The 19,004-nt window shown below is 34.0% G+C and overlaps 1 non-coding gene across 2 annotated transcripts in view; it reads left to right on the forward strand.

The window, feature by feature from the left end:
- LOC112532264 overlaps positions 1 to 19,004 on the forward strand; it is a 143,041-nt gene that overhangs the window by 117,202 nt on the left and 6,835 nt on the right. Inside the window, exon 2 of one of the 2 annotated variants that reach the window (XR_005859205.2) lies at positions 15,357 to 16,859. This is a non-coding gene — a transcript (formin-like protein 3). Of the gene's footprint in view, positions 1 to 15,356; positions 18,461 to 19,004 lie in introns of those variants that run through there. The other variant, XR_005859204.2, reaches the window with a different exon arrangement.

The raw sequence follows: 19,004 nt of genomic DNA on the forward strand, positions 1-19,004 counted from the left end.
CCACCTTCTGATACATGTTTTTTGAGTTCCAGAATAAACAATAGACTGACAGTACAAAAAGAGGATAAACCATGCCACAAACATAAAAGCCAGTGTTGTCTTTTTATGGAGGGACAAAATGGTAGCTGTATGAGGATTTTAATCAATATCTAATTTCCTCTAAACTAGCCAGGTTTGTTTTGGGATGGGAGTTTTTGCAGGGAATGTTGTATTTGTTAATTGAAAAAGAGAAAAGAACATTCATCCAGCTTTAAATCTTTGGAAATATGCATGAATAATTTCACTGAATGTTGTTCTCAGTCTTCTTTACACAAATAATAGGGATGTGTTAAAAGTCTGCTGGTGACACACTGATTGGAGGTGTTATCACTGCAGAGAAGGAAATAAAAATGTCATACAAGAGGAAGATTATCTTGAAGACCTGAATAATAGAAACAGAATGAAGTATATTAATACAAGGTGTAGTGCTAAGAACTTATGTAGTAATCATAAACATTAACAAATGCAAATGTTCAGAAACTCTGAATCATGCCTCAAAAAACAAAAAACAAACAAAAAAACTCATGGAACTAACTTAAAAATTTAGAAATCCTAAACAATGTATTTAGGATTTATTTCTCTTCCTAGTTATTGAGTTTTAGAGCATTCAATGTTATCTTCAAGTACAGATTGACAATATTAATGAATAAGACTGTACTCCAAAAGAGGAAAAGTAAGATTGTCTACATATGGTAGATTTCAGGATCACTGATGTATGTAACTGGCAGCATTGCTTTGTGACTTGGGGTTCGTTTAAAAATAAAAAACAAAACAAAAAAGGTAAAGGCAGTAGACAGTAGAACTTAGACATAAAGTTTCAGATTTCCCAATTTTTTTACTACAGAACGTCATACCTTTTATTTTTTTCTTCTTGCTTTTCTTGAGTTTATTATAGAAGTTGTTTTGATTGGAGAGAGGATCTTTTGCCCTCCACTTGTTTTGCAGGGAACAAACATTTTAAACTTTCCTCCTGCTTGACCAGGATGATTTGGACAGTCTTATATCATTGTGATTGTGAAATCTGGATTCCTTTGGTTTTTATTTTGTATATCCTTCAGTAGAGCCACTTAAATCCCAATGAACACTGTATGAGCAAAACCTGAGGAATCCAAATTCACTGAAAAAATGTTAAAACCTCTAGAAAGAGGTTGCTTCATCATTGCATTCATGCTAACATATTCCATTCAAATTCCCAGAATCCTAAATAAATCAATAATCTAGACTATTTTTATTATTATTATATAAGCCAGGCTTCAGTTTAGCCATTTTGTCATTAACAATATTTCATCTATGTGACTTTGTGGTTTTCTTGTGCTTCCTGATTCACTGATAACACAGCAGCATCAGATTCTGGTTTGCTGTGCTTCCCAGTCAGCCCAATACCTAGGGGTTCTTTTTGGAATGAAATGAAGAGACAGAAAAGAGACTGTTGTAGCCTGATGTATCCTCCCTGACATTTTTTCTTAATTTTTTTTTTTAATTGCTGTCTTTAAACAGTCAACTGGATCTAATAGTTAGACAATATTTACAGTCCTTTTAAATTGTGCACTCAATGTATTAGTCACCAAATCTTTCATATTTTGTACACATTGGCTTATAGTCTGGAATGAGCTACATGGCTTTTTCAGGAAGGGAAATTCAGGAGTCTGTTCTTTCATACTTAACACCTGCAGCTGTTTGTATTGTGGATACGAAGAACTTCAGATGCCAAACTCTGAATTTAAAGGCAGTGCAGTTGCAGTAAGAGTTTGCTCAGTTCCTACAGTAGCAGAGGTATTCCAGCAATGTTCAATTGTTTACCTATTATTTAATTTTGGACCTTAAGACTTCTTCTAAAGAAAAACAACCAAACCTATTTTCTTTGTATTAATGCATCTTTCCTTTCACTTATAGAATAAGGTTTGTCTAGGTGTAGACAAGGATATGTAGAAATGCTATATGCTTCTGTAAGAATATGTCTGCACAGTACCTATAATTTACAACTCTCTACAAAGAGAGGAATCAACATTTACTTCTTGATCATAACTACTTTCATAATTTATTTAAAAAATCAGTCTTCTAATTACTTGATTGCATTTCAAAGTCTAAAACCATGATAAATATCACATTGTAGAAAAGAATAAATATTGTTTTTTTCTGTAAAAGCTACTTAAAATGTTAAATATTTCTGCTTTACATAACAGTGTTATCAGAGGTTTCTTGTACAATTTTAGTTCCTTTTTATTGGACCTGCAGAAAACCTTGTGAATTAGTGAAGTGAAGTGATATGAAAGCCCACTATTTTAGGGTTACATATATATTTGACTTTTCTGAGATTTTAATACCTACCATTGGTTGATATTGTCTAGATAAATTACATTTAGTTTTACAGTTGATTTTTCCCTTCCATACAAGTAATTTCTTAGAAATGGAAGTAGTTTGTTTGAGCACTGATAGTAGAATGATGGTAGATATGTTTGAAGTGTATTTGTTTGTTTAGTATTTCTGAAGACATCCAACAGACAGTAAGCTATTTTTGCATATGCATCTTTATTCACATATGCTATCTTAATATAATTAGATCAAACATATTTTTACGATAATTATCTTCTTAAGAGCATTCTTGACACAATATGTCTTATGAAATAACTTTCTAAAATTGAAACTAAAATGAAAGTCATAATGGTCTAGTTCACAAATTGCTGTGTTAAGAGTTTCCATTTAAGTAAATTGTCTAAGTACATATAATTTTATAAGTAATTGTCTTTGTTAAAAACACTGAATTGCTTCGTTTCCAATTATGTATAAATGCAACTTTCCCACCTACTTCATATCTTTGTTTGCTTTAAACCTGAGAACTTTTAACTGTGGTAAAGCACCATAACAGGAATAGTAGCTTAGCATTTTACTACAGTGAATTTCCAAAGCAAGAGAGATAAATAAAGTCATTTGAAAGTTACTATTATAGCAATGACTCACAGGTTAAGCACAGATATAGGGTGAATGCTTGGAGCTCTTTCAAGCTTATTTGATTGAATGATCTTTCCACTCAATATTAACCATAAAATATTCAACGTTTAAATGTTGTAGCTTACAGTCATTTTAAGACTGGCTGACAAATTTGCTTCCTTTTGTCAACTATTTTATTCATGAAAAGGCTAGCAGTGATCAAAAGCATTTGTGAATTGTGGAACTGTGTTATTTTTTCCATATAATTTCACCTGAAATGAAAATGAGGAAAAGAATACATAGGGAAAAAAAACAAAACAAAACAAAACAAACAAAAAACCCCCTGTTATTTTCATGCACTTGAAAGGGTAATAAAAAGACACTAAACATCACTAAACATTAGATTTATACTTCAAATTGTGAAGATTAACTTAGTCTTATGTTCTGTCAGCTAAAAAATGTAAGTGTTGAAGTAGATGGTCCATCCCTAAGTTAGTACCAGGTGGATAAGATTCACAAGCCCAAGCACCTATTGACTGAGTAGCACCAAAAGTTAGGATGGGCTAGGAAGCCAGAAAGCCAGTCCCATGGGTGATGAAACAGCTGTTGCGACCAGCTCCTTCAAGCAGCTCTAAGAAGTCAGGAGGTGATCAGAAGTCAGAGAAGATTCATTATTTCACCAGGCTATTGTATTGAGAATTTGTTGCTATATGTTATTTAATGTAATTCTTTCATTTTTCTTACCCGATCATGGTTGTTGGTTGGTTTTTTTTTATAACTATACTTGTGGATAAATAAGCTTACATAAAATCTTTATTGAGATTTACCTCTTAAGATCATGCATAGAAAATTAAAATCTGAACAATTTAAAAATTAATAGGATAAAAATTTGAATATTTTCAAAGAAAGATAAATTGCTTTCTTATGATAATACCACTCTGTCACAATAATTCCTGACATCTGTCTAAAACAATTTTTAGAATTATCATATAATATGTAAAAACAAAGTTTCAGTATCTAAAGAACATTTTAAGATCCTAATAGTTCAAATTTTTAAGACAAAAGCAAAGAATGCATTGAGAACCTCAACCTTTGCCATGCCCCGTGTCACCAGGACCCCTGCCCCATTAAGCAGCAGGCCCACATTTTCTCATGTCTGCCTTTTGCTACATAAAAATTTTTAGATGCCCTTCTTCTGTATCAAGTTAGTGTTTTCATTTTCATTATCATCTTCAAATTTATGATCCATCAGAAAAATCCAACTGTATGATTAAAGAAATTTTTGTACTTTTTAGCATTTCTGTAAGATCTGCCTTGAAAAAAAATAGAAGGAGAAAGTTTCTTTTCTTTCCACTAATACTTAAACATTGATGATCCTAAGTATTTTGACATTTCAATCATGTGGAACCACAGGATATAGTCCTCCATATTTTTCAGCTGAAAGTACAGATAATATAACTCTTCTCTTATGTTTGTCATACCCAAATTGATCAGTAAAGCTATCAATTAGTACAGTAAAGGAAAAGTTACCATTATATCCAAGTAATCCATAAATGATCGGAAGAAATATGATGCACTTTTTCATGATCCTGTTGCAACTATTTTGCATTTTTTTTTTTTTGTGTGTGTGTGTGTGTGTGTGTTCATAACATAAAAGCACTAACAACCTAGTTTTACAGTGGCAAGGTTGAAGTTTTTTACTGTTCTTTATGAAAACAGGTGCAACATTTCTTGTCATTGGGAATGTCTTCTATGACCTTTCCAAGATTACAGAAGATCATCTAGTAATGAAGTTAATAAGATACCCTTGAAAATATCTTTTTCTGTCCTATAGGTCTGTGCATGTGCAATTTACTTATATTATCCCTGAATTCATCTTTCTGTGTCATTAATAGTTCTGAGTCCTTCAGACTCCGTCTCTTCTCAAAATAAACCTGAGGGCCTTGAGAAACAAAAATTGATAGTAAAGGGAAAAGCAAAGAAAGTGGAGCACCTTAACATTTTCTCTTCTTGCTAGTCCTTCCACCACTTTTTGTATCAGGATCTCATTTTCCTTAGGTTTATTTTTGCTTCAAATGTAAATGTAAAGAGATTCTTTTGACTTTTCATCTCAGTACCTCATTTCCAAGTCATGATGAGCTTTGACTTTCTTGTTGCATTCTGAATCATTGGTAAGGTTTCTGTATTCTTTCTGTACTCATAGAATGTTTCCTGTGAAAGTACTGATACCTTTGTCTGCTCATCAATTAATCATTAATTAACATTATCATTTTTTTTCCCTTTTGGGTGTAATTTTCTTACTTGGGTTACAAATAAAAAGAAGTTTATAATGTGTAAACTGTCTTAAAGCCACACAATATTTGCAGTTTTAAACTACACAAATGAAGGTTGTTTTTTTTTTTTTTCATTTTACAAACAAATTAAATAAGGAATATTTCTTTTAAAATGGGAAGGTAAATAATTTTCAGGAATGAGTCAAAGATTTCTTATAATAATTGATTGTTTATGATAACGAGTAGGCATACTTCCTGCCACCCAAACTTACTCCAAATCTTTTTCCAGAAATATGTCATCTTCCTCTCTTCTTCTCCCAAGCACAGAAGTACCTCTCGTCTAATTTTGACTATGTTTCTGTCTAATTTTGACTATGTTTTCTGTTCCTTGTTTCTGTTCCTATGTTTCATTAATTTTTCATTATGTTTCCTATGTTTCATTAATTTTGACTATGTTTTCTGTTCCTTGCCTACCAATCTTCTATTTCTTTAACTTACAGGAGAAATTCTTCAGTCTTATCTTTAGTATTGTTTCCTATCTCACATTAGATGAATAGACTCTGTAAAAGATGAAGAATCTCCAATTTGCAGAAATAATCACTTTTGCCTACTACAAGGACAGGAGAGGAGCCAAGACTTTGTATCAGAAATTACTACTTGCATCATCTTTCCTTCCTTCATTTCAGAGACTATTGGCATAACAATATTCAGAAACACCATTTTCTCAGGATGCTGCTCAAAGCAGTATTCCTGTCGCAGAGAGAATGCAGTGATGCCTAAGAAAGTGAAATCCTGGTGATGTTTCTATCCGAGAATAACTAATTTTGGCTATGTAATGATATTTCTTTTTAAGCCAGGATTTTAGATGATACATACAGAGGACTTTTCCTTCTTTTGAAACTGTAATTAAGTTTTATGAAAATGTACCTAAGGAAATTCCTTCTGGGAGAATTTAGGTACTTTCAGAGAGAACACTGTTTAGAGATTCAGAAGCAGCAAAGTGGCAGAGCTGCTTTTTGAAATGATGTTAAGTATTAGAACAGCCAGATACACTAGCACAGATAAAGCATAATATTCTTGCAATTCAATTTGTGAAAGAGCAATTTAAAATGTAAACTTCCTTTCATATGCAAAACTGAGTTCTCATTGCATTAATGTATTTCTCTTAAATCAAACACTTTGATTTCAAACCTCAGTCATTTATTTACCTTCAGGATAAAATATTTCATAAAATAAACATTCTCAATATGACAGATACTAACTCAGCTGAGCCTTTGTTTTCATTAGTTTGCAAGTGTAATCAGTGGTCATTTCAACCTGACACCTCAGCTCTAGTTACAATGATTTCTCCTCTTAACAGTGAGCACTGATCTTATGTCCATGTCCATATTGAAACACCTCAGAAATTGTAACAGCAATTAAAATTGTCGATGATAATACTTCTGTTATGAAAGCTACTTTAGAAGCATGCTTGTCATCAGTTTCAGATTCCTATTCCTAAATTAGTCAACTAGATAGAAAATATTTTCTATCTAATCACATCAGATTGTAAATCTGCAGTTTCCCACTTAAAGTTCTTCAAAACTACATTTCCTATAAAGTCAACTTTTAAAATATTCTGCCTTAGTTTAGGTCACACAGAAGCACAGAATGACCTGGGTTGGAAGGGACCTCAAGGATCACGAATCTCCAACCCCCCTGCTGGGCAGGGCCACCAACCTCCCCATTTACTAGACCAGGTTGCCCAGGGCCCCATCCAACCTGGCCATGAACACCTCCAGGGACGGGGCATCCACAACCTCTCTGGGCAGCCTGTTCCAGCACCTCACCACTCTCCTGGTAAAGAACTTCCCACTAACATCCAACCTAAATCTTCCCTCTTTCAACTTAAAACTGTTCCCCCTTGTCCTGCTGTTATCTACACTTTCAAAGAGTTTACTCCCTTCCTGTTTATAGGCTCCCTTCAGGTACTGAAAGGCTGCAATGAGGTCATTCCGCAGCTTCCATCTTCATGTTTCTTTTCCTTTCCACCAGAAAACAAGCATAACAGATTAGGGCAACACCTGCTGATTCAAGGATTCAGTCTTCTGAGGAAAGGGAATGGTGAAGCTTTGATATAAGGAGAAATCCAAGACTGAAAAGTTTCCATCCAGAGATTTCTGACATGCAATCGCAATGTATTAGGATTGCTAAAATACTTTTCAGGAGAGCAGGAAGTTGAGATGATTTTGAAGCATGTGTTCTTCAACTTGTACTTCAAAGAAGTTTGTTTGTAGCTTCACAGATACTGCAATTCTCTAGAAAGAGGAGAAAGTTGGTTTCCCATTCTTAAACAATAATTTCCTGTGATTCCAGTTGGCTGTTCAAATCAGTAGTGACGGGTTGAGTATACATGTGTAAGGTTCACTTCAAAATGCTCTTACATTTTATCTTTTATTTTCCTAAGTAACAAACAAACAAACAAACAAACAAAAAAAAGTACTTGCTTGTTGATAAGTAGGAATCTACTAAAACTATTGGTTATCATCTTCACTTCATAGTTGAGATGTTTCCATGTAATTGGAATTAATGCAACATTAATCTGGGTGGATCAGCTGTGTTGTTTTTATTTCACTGAAGATTAAAATTTAGAAAACAATTAATACTTTTCACAGAATCATTAATATTGGAAAAGACCAATAAGATCATCTAATCCAACCATCAATGCACCAATACCATGCCCGCTAAACCACATCTCTCAGAGTCACATCTACGTGTTTCTTGAAGAATTCAAGATGTTGACTCCACCACCTTCTCATCTACATCGTGTTAGTGAGAACTCACCTGGAATACTGTGTCCAGATATGGAGTCCTCAGTACTGTTGAAGCACATCCTGAAGAGGGCCACAAAAATGATCCAAGTGATGGAGCACTTCCCATATTAGGACAGGATGAGAGGCTGAGAGAGTTGGGGCTGTTCAACCTGGACAAGTGAAAGCTCTTGGAAAACATGATAGTAGCCTTCTAATATCTAAAGCAGGGCTATAAGAAAAAAAGGGTCAGATACTTTAGCAGGATCTGTTGTGGTAGGACAAGGGAAAATGGTTTTAAACTGAAACAGGGAAGATTTATGCTGAATGTAAAAATAAGTTTTTTACAATAAGGGTAGTGAAGCACTGGGACAGGTTGTCCAGAGAGGTTGATGGATGCCTCGTCTCTGAAGACATTTAAGGTCAGGCTGGAGGGGGCTCTGAGCAACCTGATCTAGATGTAGCTGTCCCTGCTTGCTGCAGGGAATTTAAACTAGATGATCTTTAAAGGTCCCTTCCACCTCAAACAATTCTGATTCTATGAAAAAGTATAAATTCTATTTAAGGAAAATGAACTGGAAGAAGACTCTGAGTAAAAGTCTTCCCACTATATCATGAAACAGTGTTCAGAAACACTTGCTATCTCTAACCAAACCGTCTGGTAAAATTCTCTAGTGATAAGACAGTTAGCATGCAGACTTAAATGTTAGGGAAATACACTCATATTATTAACTTTGATGATGATTTTTAGTAAGAGCTGCAGGGATGCAAAAAGACTTTTAAATCAGTAAAACATTTGTACTATCAAGTATGCAGCAATCCTAACTAAATTGTTAGCTTATGTAATAAAAATGAGTTAAATAGTAAGATGATATATTATTCTTTTATTTATTTCAGGAATTCAGAGTTGCTCAGTGTGTTTTTCTTATCTTTGAGGATTGGTGTATTTTTTTTGTAAATGTGTACAGAATTCATTCTACTCACAAATACAAATTAATTCAGGTGATGTGCATGCTATAATCCACACTGTCATTCAGGATTATAGGGGCCAATAGACCAACTATGTCCTGAGGATGTGAACTGGGACAGATCAATCAATTTACAGAGCTTTGGCAAAAGCTGAACAGCTGGTGCTGAAATTCTTTGTTGGAAAAATGACCAACCCACCAGAGATTAAAGATTTAAGACAAGATTTATGGTAGAAACTTGCAAATAAAATCCTTTTCAAATGTGTTCTGACTGATAATAAAGCAAATTTTGAGACATCATTCGGTGTCATTCTTCAAGCTAGTTACTAAACTTTTAGTGTTGAGCAAATTCTCTCTGAGGCCAGTTGCTAGTAGGAAATACATTAGTGTTTTCATTTTCAGGGTATTTTTAAAAGTTCTCTGTAGACCAGTCTCTTTTCATTTAAACATTCACTAGGGTGAACTTTGGCCACAACAACGACATTTTGCCCTTTGGACACTCAGCAAAAGCTATCTGTTGGCTTAGCAAGATTTAAAATGTTCATGAAAATGTTTGATTACGTAATAAGATTTTTTTATAGAAGAGGATGTGATTTTTGGTTCAACTCGTTTTACCGCTGATATGAGATTTGATACGAAAGAGAAATATAAAGAGGGTAGACTTCAGATAGTGAAAATAAGCAAGGGTCAAGAAAATTTGTTTACATGAGAGAAATAAGAGCATCTGAAATGATGGAGTACACAAAGCTAGGATTTTTGGGGAATAGGGAAAAAATGAGCATTTTGAGTGAAAAAGCAGGTAAAGTTGAGAATAACAGAAGAAAAGGAGAGACATATGAAAAGAAAGACAAAAACCTTAATCACACTGTCAAGACAGAAGAAGCCAGGAATGAATTTCTCAAAACAAAAACAAAAACAAGCAAGCAAACAAAAAAAAAGCAGAATTTTAAGAAAATTAAGGAATGAAAACTTAACCTTCTGCAACAGTAGTCCTGTGAGTGTGTCTGGATATGCAAGTGTCTATTCAAACAAACAAACAAATAATCAACAACAACAACAACAACAACAAAAAACCCACCAAGGCTCCTATGGATAGTGTGTTTGTCAGTAATGTTATGTTGTGCATAAAAACAGTTGCCTTCTCTAGTTATTTTTTCAGAATATATGTTGCCAGCTTTCAGAACATTCTGTGCACCACATTTTAAATTCTTTAAAATAATTAATTACATCTGACAAATGATAAATTAATAGTTATGAAATCCTCCCTTAAAAATAAGGTATACCTCTGGTGGGTAAGAAAAGCCTGGCAGTGATTACATTGACACTGAGGGTGATTCAGAATTCCTTATCTCAGATATCTACTTCATCATGGTGAAATTAATCTACAAATAAATGATAATTGTTACCAAAAGTGTAACTGGGATCACAGAACCATTTTTCATTGTGCAAGGTTTTCAGGATCATGATGCACCATATATCATTTTTAGTGACTGTAAGTCCAAGAAGAAATGAGAGGATAATGATAAAACCTGGTAAATTGGTTGCCACAATCACTTGCATACAAACGACTTGAGAGAGAGACAACGGTTTGTATTACTTGGGCATGAAAGTAAATTTATTTAGAAAAATATTTATTCCTTAAATCTTTATAAGGCAAATTTCCTGTAGAAGCAGATCATATCAGATTAAAAAAAAATATATAGAGAGAGTATTTAACCACAATCAGTGTACCTTATGAATTAACTCTGAATGTAATGAGAGACTAACCTTGATCTAATATTCTGCATTTCACACACAAAACTGGAAATACAGAAATTAGATGGATGAAATCAAGAAACTAAACATCTGAAAAGGTTGCTACAGAGAAAATATTTATTGATGTTATTTTAAGCCAGACTCATAGCACTCAGTTATCTTCTTTCATTCTGATTTCAAGAATAAAACAAACTATGTATCATATTAGTCATTTTCAGCTACTTCATATGTGTAGTTTTCATGCCATGAAAACATGGAGGAATTTAGAATGCATTCCTGAAAGATCTAATTGTGTTGTTCTAATTGTGTGTAATACAGTGATGAAAGCTACTTCAAGTGTGTAGACATATGCTTAATGCAATTATTCAACTGTAACACCAGATGCAAGATTTAAATACATTTCTCTATAGTGCCCATGAAAAGAGGAGCCAGTGTTTATGAAATGTTATTGAACATCTATGAATACTGACATTGTTTCAAAAACTGATGATTAATTTCTACAGGAACTAAACATCATGAATCAGATCAGTCAGGGTCTCTGCTATAATGTACCATAGAATCATAGAATCATAGAATCACAAGGTTGGAAAGGACCTGCAAGACCATCTAGTCCAATCATCCTCGTATCACCATCACTACCCACTAAGTTACTAAACCATATCTCATAGCACCTCATCCACATGCCTCTCAAACACCACCAGGGACTGATACTCCACTACCTCCCTGGGCGAAAGACAAAACAGAGCAAAGACACCAGAAAAGACAAAACACAGACTCATTATAATAAAAGGTTAAAAATCTAGCTTTTTATCTCTCTAAAAAGTTGAATCTGCCTTCCAGCAAGTGCAACATAAAGTCTGTTGTTGCTAAAATTTGATCACAGAAATTGAATATTACCTCTAAGGAAATTTCTAGACTTCTATGAGATAACACAAGACTCCGTCTGTATAAGACGATGCATATTGATTGTTTAATACATACTTCTGTCCATTAAAACTCTTATGTACAAAAGAAACTTAAGAAGGATTATGGTATTTAGAAAATTTCCAATGTCTTTTAAAAGAAATAATATGCTCTGTTGAAACCAAGAACCTTAGAGCTGAATTAATGATTAGTTTTTCAAATATCTTCAAACTGCAACTTCTCCTGAACTCATAGCTTTGTTAAAACGCTCCTCTTCTTGATGTAGCTCAAGATCAATTATGTTACTTTGTAGTAATACAAAGCCATACCAAAAGTAAAAATTTTCCCCTAATAATATGAAATATTTTTAAATTGTATGAAAATTGAAAGAAAAAAAAAAAAAGAGAGAGAGACGTTATATTAATTTCCACTGATGCACAATCATTTATATAATTAGGTCCAAGATAGCCACTTCCCCTAAAAGTCCCCCTCCGCTTGCTTTTCCAGGTGACTATTGCTTAAGCTGGGGTCATGTTTTCCAGGAATTCTCCTCCTGATGGGAGGAGGTGTAAGGATTTCTTATTTTGCTTTGCTCGCTTTGTTTCTTATATTGGTTTTGTCTAGAGAGAATTTTCTCATTTTTAGTCTTCCAATTCTCTCCCTCATTCTGCTACGAGGAAAGTAGTTAAGCAGCTGGACAAGAGCATATTTGCTGGCACAATTGCAGCGCACTGCAGCTAGGCAAACGAGCTGTATGGAAATAGTCTATGACCATTTACATATTTGGAAACTGCTTTCCTGGGAATGCCCTAAAAAACAAGACATATTCACTTTTTCTCTTCAGCATAGGAGCTGCTCCATTTTAAACAACACCTTTCATAAACTTCTGTGGTTCAACAGTGCATGTTCTACAAATTTGATGTTGAACCTATCTTTTGGTCTTCACAGAGATAAGCTCAAAATGCCATTTTATGTAGCTGCAAATGAACTGGATACATTCACTTCGTTTTCCCTTTATGTCATATACAATCTAATTAAACATTCTTCATTCAAGTTGTTTATAAATTATCTACAATTTGACCTGGGGAGCTTAGAACTGTTAAATTTACTTCTCAATTATCATGTTGCTAATAAAGTGATAGTAATAATAGCAAAAATAATATTCAGAAGACTATATAGAATTTTTAACTGTAGATCCCTTTGCACTTTGATTATGTGATATGAAACTAACTGCTGTCTTGCACTTCAATGTCTTCTTTATAAAATTAAAATTATTTAATGTTCATTCACATTCTCTCTTCAGTGCGTTAGTTCTACTCTGTGGGATTTTATAGTTAAATTGTGTAGATGTAATGAAACATACTCACACTGTGCTCATGATTACATCAGTGGGGCACAGCATATCCCTCTTTGTAGTAAAAGTAAAATTATGCCTTTACTGAAGTGCTTTATTTAGTTTCCTATGTTTTGTTATTCTAAACATGATTTACATAGGACAGTTAAATATCTTTCATATGCTGTGACCACAAATACAACCTGAGTGATAAAATATAGTAATTAGTACAAGTTACCTGGTATTACTTTTATTTGTTCATATCAAATCCTGCTCTTTCTTCACCTACATTCAGTGAGGGCTCTTGATTCAAGTATTAATACAGAATTCTATACATTTTTTCCACAGTGGAAGCTTAAGTTTTAGGAAGAGACAGTAGTAAGTTAATTACTTTTAATTGGTATGGTATAAAATGAATTGTAATAAAATTTTCATATTCAGACTCTAATATTCTTTTTATTATGTAGATTTGTGTTTGTACAGTAGTTCTCAAAATTAGTATTTTAAAACATGCAGTTATGCACTCATTGACTTCAAACAAATCTTTTTCTAATTTATTAGAAAGGAAATCTACTGTTCTTCAGAATTTCATTTAAGAGACGGAACAAAAGTCACCAGTTAACCTTACTTTTTTTTTTTTTTGGTTTTAAAATTGATTCCTTCTTTTAATGATAAAAATATGTCACGAAAATAAAATAAGAACATATAATTACAGATAGAAAAAATCCCCAGTATTTTTTTTTCACTCTTAATCCAGATATCCTATTTGCTGAGCATTATATATTTTTATATGAATGATGAATCACTGCTATTATAATTTCTGGATTTCTAATGAATTTTCATGGAAAGCACTGTACACAGGTCTAAAGATTTGAGTTAATAGGAAAATCTAAATGGTTTTTTAATGGAGGATACAAAGAGAAAAATACTAACATTAGGCAAAAGATGAAAGGCAATAGTGCTGTTACACCATTTGCTTGCTTTTTAGACTACAGAAAACTATTAATTGTACTGAATATAAAATAGGCTAGACATATGTATATAAAAAAACAACCCCACATTTATGAGAAAAGGCATATATGGTAGTACTGACTGCAAATGTAATTCAAATAGTAATTTCTTTCTCATTGCAATTTATTGGGTGTTGTATGTACAAAGACAAAATAGGGTAAATAGCAGACTATTTCTTGTAAGCAGTATTTGACATGGTAGAAACTTGTTTTGACTCTGTTCGCCTTTACATATGCTTAGCAAATTTCCAGGCAGCACTCTATTTCCAGCTTCTATTACACGTAAGTGCATAGATTGAAGCATACAATAAGAGACAGCATGCTTTTCCTGAAAAGGGAATGACAATGTTTATCATAACATTTCACTTATAACTGCATACAAAACACAGCCAGTTAATATAAAACAAACATACGAACAAATAAAACAGTTAAGCAAAATAAATATTGAAAATATTATGAAATTATTTCAGTAAAACTGTTCGTATGCCAAATACTGTAAACTCTAAAACTGTGAGGGTGTCTAAATGAAGAAAGAAGAATCAATTTTTTTTTTCTTAAAAAAAAAAAAAATAGTTAAAGAACTAAAGCATGAGATTCAGTATTTTGTCCAAGTTTACATACATTCAGTATTTTGTCCAAGGTTACAGAGATCTCTCTGGCAAAGCTATGAAATAACTCTCTAGTGACCTAACCCAGTGTTCAAATATTAAGATCATCCATCCTCCCAAATTATAATTCAGATGAATCCCACAATTAAGTAAGAAAGTATCTATAAAATATATATGTATATATTTATACGTTAAAAAAATATATGGATATTATTATAGCAATCTAAAATCCAACACAGTACTTCTGTATATCTCTTTAATATCAACGTTTCACAGTCACATAATCAAAGATGATATTTTAATAAAATTATTCAGTAATTCTGAGTGTCTGAAGGGTTTTATTTCTATTTTGTTATTTAATAAACCAGTATGTTATGTATCTATATTTCATGTGAATATTTCTTTCAAAAACATTTTGAAAGCACATAGAAATTATTCAAGTAGCAAGCCTTGGCTTTCTATAGGCCACCTGATTTTGCAAGGTAGCTATCTGAGCTTAAAAATGTCATTTTCTTCTCTTTAGGTACTGAAGTTAATAAATAATTCTCAGTCAGTACTAGTAAATATTTTCTGTGCAGAATTGTCCTTAACAATAGACCAAGGACTCATTGGTAGATCACTTATTGTATAAACTTTTTGAACAGTATGTCAAAACAAATTGTATTTAATACATCATCTTCAAAGCTTAGAAAATATTGCAATGTTGATGTCTCTTTTTTCTCACTTTAAATCTCTTTGTTTTCTGGTCAGGAATGTTGCAATTTGACCCCGGTAGACTCCAGGATCTGGGAACAACTCTGTCTCAGCTGCTGCAACCCTGCCTGGGGCAGCCTTATTTCCAACTCAGACTGAGGATGGAGACACCTCAATCCCATTCCTCTTATCAGATGGCAGAGACTGAAGCATGCTACTGAAAGCACGGGCAACAACACTCTCCAGTTTCAAAAACACATGCATAATTTTGGATCCCTGAGTTCTGACACTGTCCTTCTGACAAACTCACCTGCATCCTGGGCTCATTTCACTCACTCTACGGGTCTCCTATTTGCCAGCTTGATGCTCAGTGGTAAACACACACACACACACTCAGACACTTAACATACAGGCATTTTGCACTGTTGATGGTTTGTTAAGTTCCAGGAAATCCAGAAGGATCACCCCTTTCCTATCCTAAAAGGCAATATTCATCACTTTATGCATGGAGGCCTGCATCCTGAACTTTTTCTTCAATGGGGAGTTCACAGGTTCCCACTCCATGAATTGTATTTTTGACTCTGGTTAACAGTGGAGACACCACATCTCATCACTGGTATTGATGTGATCAAGAAAACTGTCATCTACAGCTTAATATTTGTTCAGTAGGTCCTGACAAAATTCAATGCAGTGTTCTTTCTTTTTCTATGTGAGCATTCATGTGACAAATCTGGCATAAATTTTGCAGTATTCCACAACACAGTGAAGCTGATATTCAGATCCACATTAAGTTCCTTGGTTGTAATCCATCAGTGTGCATGGAAGAGCTCAGTAAAAGCCTCTTCATTTCATAGAATAGAATAATAGAATCACAAAGGTTGGAAAAGACCCACAGGATCATCCAGTCCAACCATTCACCCATCACCAATGGTTCTCACTAAACCATGTCCCTCAACAAAACGTCCAAACATTCCTTGAACACCTCCAGGGTTGGTGACTCCACCGCCATATTTGGCGATGAGGATGGGATGAGAGACAGCTGTGCTTGACAATCCTGAACAGGGCTTGACTTTCATTGTTGCTGTTGCCACTGTTAAAATGTATCACCCACAAACTCACTGTGCTCACATCCACTGTTTGATCTTGTGAGACTGCTGTTTTGGACTCTTTCAACTCAAAACCTGCTGTGAGACCCCCTTATCTCAAAGTCTGTATGAGACATTTAGCACTCTTTGTCTCAAGGTTTACAAGAAGGCCCACGGCCATTTCCTGTCTTGCCAGTCCTACCGATGCACAATTGCCAGGGTCATCGAAGATAAGACAAGAAGGAAAAATTGGTTCTGTTGGGGTCCGAAGTATGGCTAAGCAATCTCCTGGGTAGTGGACCTCAGAGGAGACTGACCACCTGAGATGGGATGCACATACCAACATGTGCCATTACCTAGGAACCCAAGCTCAACAGGACAGTATAAAAGACTGTTTGAATGAGAGAAAGGAAGAGCATCCTTCTCATCTACTTGAAGATGTCCTTGGACCAATGGAATGTCACTGGAATCCATGGTGGTGATTACTTCTTGATTTCTATAAATAACCCTTGTTTTTATTTCCTATCTTTTTACTATTGCTCACCTTCCCTTCCCCATCACCCTGACTATGAATTTGTAGTAAACTGGAAGAACATTTGACCTCTTTCTGTCTTAATCTCACTCTAGGTCTATATCATGAATCACTTTTCCTTTAATAACTGGAGTGAGACAGATCTCCATAAAGATTGAGCAAGCACTGATGAATGTCAGTGGGTGCAATCTTTTCCTCATAAAGGGATTCAATCATAGAATCATAGAATCATAAAATCACCAAGGCTGGAAAAGACCTCCAAGATTATCCAGTTCAACCATCAACTTATCACCAAGAGTTCCCACTAAACCATGTCCCTCAGTACAACATCTAAGTGTTTCTTGGACACCTCCAGGGATGGTGACTCCACTGCCTCTCTGGGCAGACCTTTCCAGCACCTAACCACATTTTTGGAGAAGATTTTCCTAACGTCCAACCTGAATCTCCCCTGGCATAACTTGAGGCTTAAGAGAAGAGAGAATGAAGGAGGAAAATATAGTATGATTATTTTTTAACTTTTTTCCAGCTTCCAGCATCTGAAGCTAAAGTCAGATCACCTTTTTTATTAGCTTTTCTTTTCATAGTATTCAAGTGGAAGTTTGGGCTTGCCAATATTTTGTGGAAAGTATTTGCTTGTCACACGCTTTCCCCAAAAGCCCATTGTTTATGGATTTCTTAGCAGCTTAATCATGAATAGTTGTCAATTAATTACATGCTTATCTGCCCATGCAGAGTACCTGTGCATTGAATTTTCTTTTTTGTCCACTTTATCTGTTTTCAGAACTATATATGCTATAGATGTCACAAGACTTTAACAAACTCTAAAACATTTCATACTGTTCAATTTTTGTATTAACTCCAATATCATCCTTTTCCATTCTATTCTTTCATCTATTGATATTCCATGAATAAATCTTGTGTTAACATGAGTTTATTTACATTCTATTTTCATCACCTTCTTCAATAATTCACTGCATGTATTTATTGCTCTCTGTGTGAAGTACAAGATAATTTAATCTTGATCTCTGATTTTAAATTTTAGTTTCCTGATTTTAGAAACTCTCACCACATTTCTATTTAATTAGTACAGTAGTTTGTGACTGATGCAATCAGAAATACACCCCTGTACACTTATTCACCTGTGCTGTTCTCAATACACCTTCACTGTTTTGTTACTGAAGTAATGAAGAGAGATGAGAATCATACCTTGGATTTTTAAAAGATCTTTACTGAATGAACACTATTTCATATTTTGGCAAAGTTGTAGATTTTTTATTACTTCTCGAATATTTCTGTACAGTGACCAGAATTCTATTTTGCTTTACAAAGTGAAACCACCATTACCTATTTACCTAAGAATCTACTTTTTTTTAAAATTGAAATCTTTTGATGTTCAATACCCCTGTGAACTCAGCTCACAAATACCACTATTAGTGGTTTCCTAGGATACCAACACACATATTCAAAAAAGGTACAGGAAAACAGCATAGGAAAACAAGGAGATCCTGCAGCACTTACTTTTTTTTTTTTTTTTTTAATCTTTTCAAACTATTTGTATTCTCAGAATTGTATCAATTTTAAGAGTACAATAACCTCTTAACTCATATTTGTGCTATTTGTGAAGTGGTGTAAAGTTCCCTTCAGAGTTTTAAAGAGAACTATGGAAGCAAAGAATAAGAGCTTTTTACACACACTACGTTATGACTTTGGAATAATGAAGCAGAAACAATTATCAAAATTAATTTCAAGGCACTGTTTTAATTACAATTCAAATGACTGAGTCTAGCTTCCAGAGTGGTAACCAACAAGTACAAGGAAATTATGAAATGCAGTATGGAGGCTTGGCAGGGGGTATATTCAGATAAAATACATTTTCAGATGAGAGTAATGTTGACATTAAACTCTTATCTCACAAATATCCCAAGACACACATACAACTACCTGAGAAAAAATAGTCAAGTAATATTGTACGTAGTTCTGAATGTGCGAGTCTTCATTCTGTCTCACGAGAATTATGTAAAGCAGGTATAATTTTTTGGAATAAGGAAATACGATAAACTGTAATAGTAAATACTTGCTTTTGCATTC

Source organism: Gallus gallus, chromosome 4, assembly GCF_016699485.2.
Source record: "Gallus gallus isolate bGalGal1 chromosome 4, bGalGal1.mat.broiler.GRCg7b, whole genome shotgun sequence".
Lineage (NCBI taxonomy): Eukaryota > Metazoa > Chordata > Aves > Galliformes > Phasianidae > Gallus > Gallus gallus.